This window comes from Myodes glareolus, chromosome 12 (genome assembly GCF_982192425.1).
Source record: "Myodes glareolus chromosome 12, mMyoGla1.1, whole genome shotgun sequence".
In the NCBI taxonomy this organism is placed as follows: domain Eukaryota; kingdom Metazoa; phylum Chordata; class Mammalia; order Rodentia; family Cricetidae; genus Myodes; species Myodes glareolus.
In genome coordinates this window covers 16,406,154-16,412,438 of record NC_142037.1, presented here as the reverse complement: position 1 = coordinate 16,412,438, position 6,285 = coordinate 16,406,154, and the positions used below count along the sequence as shown (strand labels likewise).

The 6,285-nt window shown below is 38.1% G+C and overlaps 1 pseudogene across 1 annotated transcript; it reads right to left on the bottom strand.

Moving 5' to 3' along the window:
• Positions 1-3,939: 3,939 nt before the first annotated feature.
• On the bottom strand, positions 3,940-5,801 carry LOC146892233 (T-cell receptor alpha chain V region 2B4-like; annotated as a pseudogene). Its single transcript, XR_015004681.1, has 2 exons — positions 5,649-5,801; positions 3,940-5,457 (listed from the first exon to the last, which is right to left on the bottom strand). The product of XR_015004681.1 is annotated as a T-cell receptor alpha chain V region 2B4-like (transcript).
• Positions 5,802-6,285: the final 484 nt, after the last annotated feature.

Sequence of the window (6,285 nt, the reverse complement as noted above, 5' to 3'; positions counted from 1 at the left end):
AACCTTGATATGTTTACTTTTTATTTTTTGTAATGTTCTTGTCATTTAAGTCTGTGTTTTCTTTTGGAAACCTGACCTCTGTGAGCAAAGACTGGACCTTTCTTTCCTGGCTGCTGAGACCAGAATAATCACACAGAAACAATATTAATTACAGCACTGCTTGTCCAACCATTCAGGCATATCTCTAGCTAGCTCTTCAATCTCAATTTAATCCATTTCTATGCCTTACTGGTTAAGGTTGTGGCTTCTTTATTCTTTGGCAACTACATGGCATCGCTTTGAATCCATCTACTTTCTCCTTGCATTCAATTAAGTTTTCCCCTCCTATCTCTATTCTGCCCTGCCATAAGTTCTTTATTAACCAATGCTAATAAAACATACTCATAAAATGCAGAGGGAAATCCCACATTAGACCTGAGATGTTAAATGTTATTAACCAGACTTCTTCATTCTAGAAGATCTATGTGGTATTTAGTATGGTGCTTATTCATTAGGGGAAAAATGTCAGTAATCTTGGTTAAATATATTATTACTGGCTCAGCGTGTGTGGACTATTTATTAATTTGGAATCCCCCATTACCAGTAAAATACAAAAGTCATATCCACAGCTTAGTGCTTGCTTAAGATTTATTTACCACCTATATAGCAGAATTCTATTATACCAAGAAGTCTCTGAGCCTCTCTGCTTATGCAAATCAGCCTAAAGAACTGGATCTTTGTAACTTCAGGAGCCTTCTCAATTTTCTCAAAAGATTCAGAGGGTTAGAGTCATCTATGAACATGGCTAAAATCAAGTGAACATACAGATAATCATATTTAATAAATTAACTTAGGCTACTGGGTGCCAACAAAATTTAGTCTAGACTACTTTTGGTAAGTGAATCATACAGATGCCCTTATAAGGATGGGTATAATCAGAAACCCCTAGACTTAGGCATTCATTCTTCTGTCATATAGAGTCACATGTGATGTGTAAGACTCTGTAATCAACACACAGATTAGGAAAAGTTGTTTTCAAGAGGATGGGAAGCTGATAATTACCATGACACCTACTCCAAGTCTTTGCTCCATCCATGTCCCAGGTATTTGAAAGAAGAGATAAAACTGGAAATGGACAACTGATGCATTTCGTGATAAGTAATGTTGACTAAACATCAGGTTTCCAGTGATTAGATTTACTTTACCCCCCACATCACCCTGTTAACCCTCCATTTAGATATTTGAGGCCATATCTGATACATAGTGAGTTGGAATGAAGAGTGTTTGGACCTGAGGCAGCATTTCTTTTATTATACTGAGGCAGTTGGACACTTCTCTCTGTGCCATCCATTCTCTCAGACATACATCTTTTATCTGCCTCACAGAAATATCTAGTATTGTCTACCACTGGTGCAAAGAAAATCATGCATCAAAATAATATACGTTAAATTGCCTTAATCTGAGTGTCCAAACAAAATTTTCAAACAGTTTGCTTTTAAGTTAAACTGTTTATAAAGGTAAACTGTTTATAAAGTGTTTCCTGACTTTGGATAGTATAAAGTTTCATTAATGGTGATGGAATACAATCTTAAAGTTCATTGACAGCCCCTCTTCTAGGACGCTTGCCTTCAGGCCCTTTTTCTTTTCCTATTAGGATCAAGGATATGGAGGAAAACTAAGACTGCCCTTGTCATGAGTCCACTTCAGATCCGTTCTCTTTCCTACTCCATAAGGATAAATATTTTGGAGATTGCCAAGTGTTTCTTTCAACATTTTGACTTTTCTGAATAGTTCCCCAGAGCAGGTACATAGGTTTGCTCGTTGTCTTTTGAGCTGCATGGAGGAAAATATGGAGAAAAACTCAACTCCTCAGAGCACACTAAGTTTTTGTCTGCCATTGTGAGAGACATCACAGGTAAGCACAGTCTTGAAAGCAAGCATCCTCTGGGGATGGCTAGGCGTTGACTCATCTGCAGGAACTTTGAATGCACAGAACCTATGTGACTACCATGTACTCTCCGTTTCTAAAGGTATGTTCATCATTTCTGAAAACATTTGTCTACTAATTCCCATTACCAGAAGAACAGTTTACTTATTTACTAAAAATGCTTAATTCACAGTATTTTGTTTTGTTCACAGAGGTGATATGTGAAAGTATATTGTAAATTTAGTGGCACAGAGTTGGTGGTTAAGTGACAGTGCTATGCAGAGGAAGGGAGGGATCACCATTAATCAGAATGAACAGTAATTATTGTATAACAGATTTATTTCTTTTTATTTTATATGTTATGTTTGTTTTCTTCCTGAAAGCATAATTGTGTATCGTGTGCTTGCATTGCCTGCAAAGGCCAGAAGAGGGCATTGGGTCCCCTGCAACAGGACATACAGTATGTTGTGGACTGACATGGGGGTGCTGCAGACTGAATTGTTGTCTCTAAGAACAGTGCATGCTCTTAACCCCTGAAGTATCTCCAGCCCCAATCAGGGATACTTCATGAAGCAAATTATTAATATGCTTTTTGGGGAAGGTATAAGACTGAGTAAAGTATTCAGCCTGTGCCAGCAAGGGGCACAGTGGGATGTAGGCAAAGCTGCTCATACTACAGTGTATTTCCTAATTGGTTTGTTGGCATAGACTTAATGGGAAGAAATAGAGAGACCAATACAAATGATAGAAGCATTGAGAGCCCTATAAAGAGATTTACTTTCAGTTGCACAGGCAAAAAAAAATCAATAAAGGGTGTTGAGCATAGCACAAATAATGCTGATGCTATTTTTCATATGAGGATACATTATTCTTCAGGGTATGTTGTAGATCATAGAGAAGAGACCTTAGAAGCAGGGATGCCATTAAGACAACGAAGCAGAAAACCAGGTGTGAGTCACTGAGAGTCTAATCTGGAGGTGGTATTCAGCAGGCTGGGCAGTAAAGTTTAAGCATGGAGCTCATAATACAGCATTAATATGAAAATGTCTTTGTCTATAGACAGTAGGAAATAGTCTAGACAATATGATGCCCACATTCAGTGTTCATTATGTAAGCAACATATGTGACTTTAAGGAAGTTGGTATCTTCTCAGAATGACAATTTTTTCCTATTTCAAGAGTTAAATAGGCTCTTCCAGATGAAGAGTTGTACTAAATACTAACCAGATTCACAAGCACTTATTCCACTGCTGTTTTGACTGCTTAACACTTATTAAGGCTACCTTCTTCTTTGTGGGAGGATAGCTACTACTGATACAAATTTTCACTGTGTTCCACAGAGTACATGATGATTGTTGCTAAGAGGAAGGGGTAGAGACCCAGGAAATCACACACCTTCAACCCACAGGAGCTATTGTTCCATGTAGCTAGGAATAAAGAGAGAGAAAGAAGAAAGGATAAAGAAACAGAAAAAGGAAGGGTAGAAAAGGGAGAGAAGGAAGAGAAACAGGGAGAAGAGAGAGAAAATTGGGCAAAATTAGTGAATGAAAGTTTTTGAATTTTATGTTGCATTTTCTCTCACAGGGCATTAGCCATTTCTCCTGCTTAGCATGAAAGAATCAGAAATCTCCAGGTGTTTGGAAAAAAAGTTTCTGATGCCCAATTGTTCGTTACTAGGCCTTGTTATTAAAGAATGAAAAGACTCACAGTAAAGAAGTTTCCTTGATTCTCAGAAGGAATTTCAGACTTTTAGAATATGTTAACAGTGTTAACTATAGTGACATTTGGTTGTGGGAGTCCCCTATGTGTTCTGTCATTACCATTAATGAATAAAGAAACTGCCTTGGTCTGTTGATATGGCAGAAGGAAGCAAAGCTGCCTCAGGCAGGCACTGTGTTGTGTTGGTGTAATAAGGTAATATACATTATAGCCATTTTATCTATCTATCTATCTATCTATCTATCTATCTATCTATCTATCTATCTATCATCTACTTACTGACTTACTTGCTTGCTTACTTAAAGAAACACAGCATCCAAGCCTTAATTTTTATTCTTATAGCTAACAAGAAATAGCTTCATGGAACACAGAGAAATAATACTAAGAAACTGTAAAAAGAAAACTGAATTGGATATACACAAAATTCAGTACAGTGAAAACTGGTAGAAACCAAAATATATGTGAAAACTTTGACATAGGCTCCAAGAAGTACAAAAGATGTTGTCATGGGCTCTACAGGAGCAGAGCCAGTGTTTGCACCTGGAGTCCTGAGGAAATTAACAGAAATTTGACCAGATCTGAGACTCCATCTGTGAAGCACTTGTACTAAACCAAAATCGAAAATCTGATCATCCCAATGAAGAGTCAAAGTGTATCTCCCAACTGCAAAGAAGAAATGTGATTGAATTCAAGCAAGAGTCAACAACCAGGTTCATGTAGCTCTTACCCTTGATTAAAGAAGCTTTTTTTTTCAGTGAGCTGATACAGATACACAACCTCCCAAGATATAGAGAATAAATGTTGAGTGTCCAAACCTAAAGGAAACATCTACATCAGTCCCTAGATATAGGGTAGGAAAACATCACAAATCAGGGAGGTTGAAAAAATGTAGAAGTTCAAGGATAAGGAGAATGCTCAAACTGTTGAGAGAAAAATGCTGTGAGTGCTCAGTCATAGATGAAACACCTCTGTTTATCCCAGCAAAGCTTAGGGGACATCTTGGAAGAAAGGTGAAAACAACAAAACAAAACCCAAAGCAATAACAACACAAAACTAGTAAGATCTGGAGATGGGGAGGAGAGCTTCAAGAAAGTCTTTTCTGGATCTGACAAGGCTGTTGTATACATGAGCTCATAGAATCTGTGGTTACTTGTATCAGAAATGCACAAAATCAAGACAGCTTAAAATTCAAGTGTGGAAGTTAAAGGGACTCCTGAGGCCCCTTTTCTTGATGAGGAGCTATTGATAATGATGACTGTTGGTACAGAAGAGTCATTTTTCTTTAGGAAGGGAACTACTTGAAGGCTATGCTTCAGTAGATTGTCCAACACCCATAATCATATGGCCAGTACTAATTAGTTTCAGTGGGCTATGAAAAAAATAATGATGAGAAGGAACAGGAGACATGAAGCTTAGAGCACTATGTGTTCAGGATGAGATATCCTCATATAGTAAATACTTTTCTAATGAATCATGCTCTAGTTCAGGCCTTCATAGGGCTCAGTAGGTTTGGGTGCAGGCTCTAGGGGCCTGGGGAGCACTGTGTTCTCACTGCACAAAAATAGACAGCTGAATCACTGGGCTGGGAGACTCTGATGTGCAGGGAAACATGCCTGCTGTCTTTGTTGAGGTGAATCATGAATCTACCTTCTTCTTTTTCTCCACTAGAGAATATAGACGTGAGCAACTCGGGGCCTTTTCCTGGCTGCTGTCTGTACCACCTGAAGTTATCAGCAGTAGCATCACTGAAAGTGCAGTTGAGAGAAGCCATGGTTCCTTCTGGGACACTGAGGAATTCTGGGTTCTGCTGCAACTTCTGCTGGCTGCTCACGCCTGTATAGAGAGACAAAGTTTAGACAACCAAGATTAGATGCACAGAGAAGCAAACACACCAAAATAACTCTTCCTTGGGCCTCCCACCCCTTAACTAGAGATTAAAGCCATCTGTGTTTTTACCATTATCCTAGAGAAAGCACCAACCTCACATATCACACCTTCTACCCAAAAGAAATGCCCAAACTCACAATTAAAGTGAAGCCACAGGATTACTAGAGAAACAATCAAGAATTTCATTATTCTTTCTTCTATCCTGAATGAGGATCCTAATTTTTAAGCCCAGAAAAAAAATAGTTTCTCATTTCTAATATTTCTCTTCCAGAAAACATCAAGATGCTATGTTACCATGTAGGAAAATAAAGCTCTTTTCATCACTCTTGTTTCACCAGCAAACTCCTCCCCACCCCCAAGTTCTCTCACTGCAAACCACTGGAGAGGCTCCTCATGTCTCTGAGAAGAGGCTGCCATCTTGTGGATACTGCCTATGAGCAAAGATTTGCTAAATGTAAATGCCTTTCTTATTGAGTGGCTAAAATAAAAATCTTTAAATTTTATTTGATACAAATTTAAGAGACATTTGCTTAAAGTCAATATGAGGGAACATGTATGTTTTAAGGCATTTCAAGTTAAACTTCAAATATTTCCTGAGTTACCTCTAGCAACCACTTCCTTATATTCAGTGAATCAGACTTTATCTATCAACACATCTGAGTGAGGTTCTGTAGGACAGTAGTATTTCACACTATACAACTTCTCTCTGGGACAGACAATGCACCTGTATAAAACACTTCATCTTTGACTTTTGAAAGAAATTCTTCTAATTAA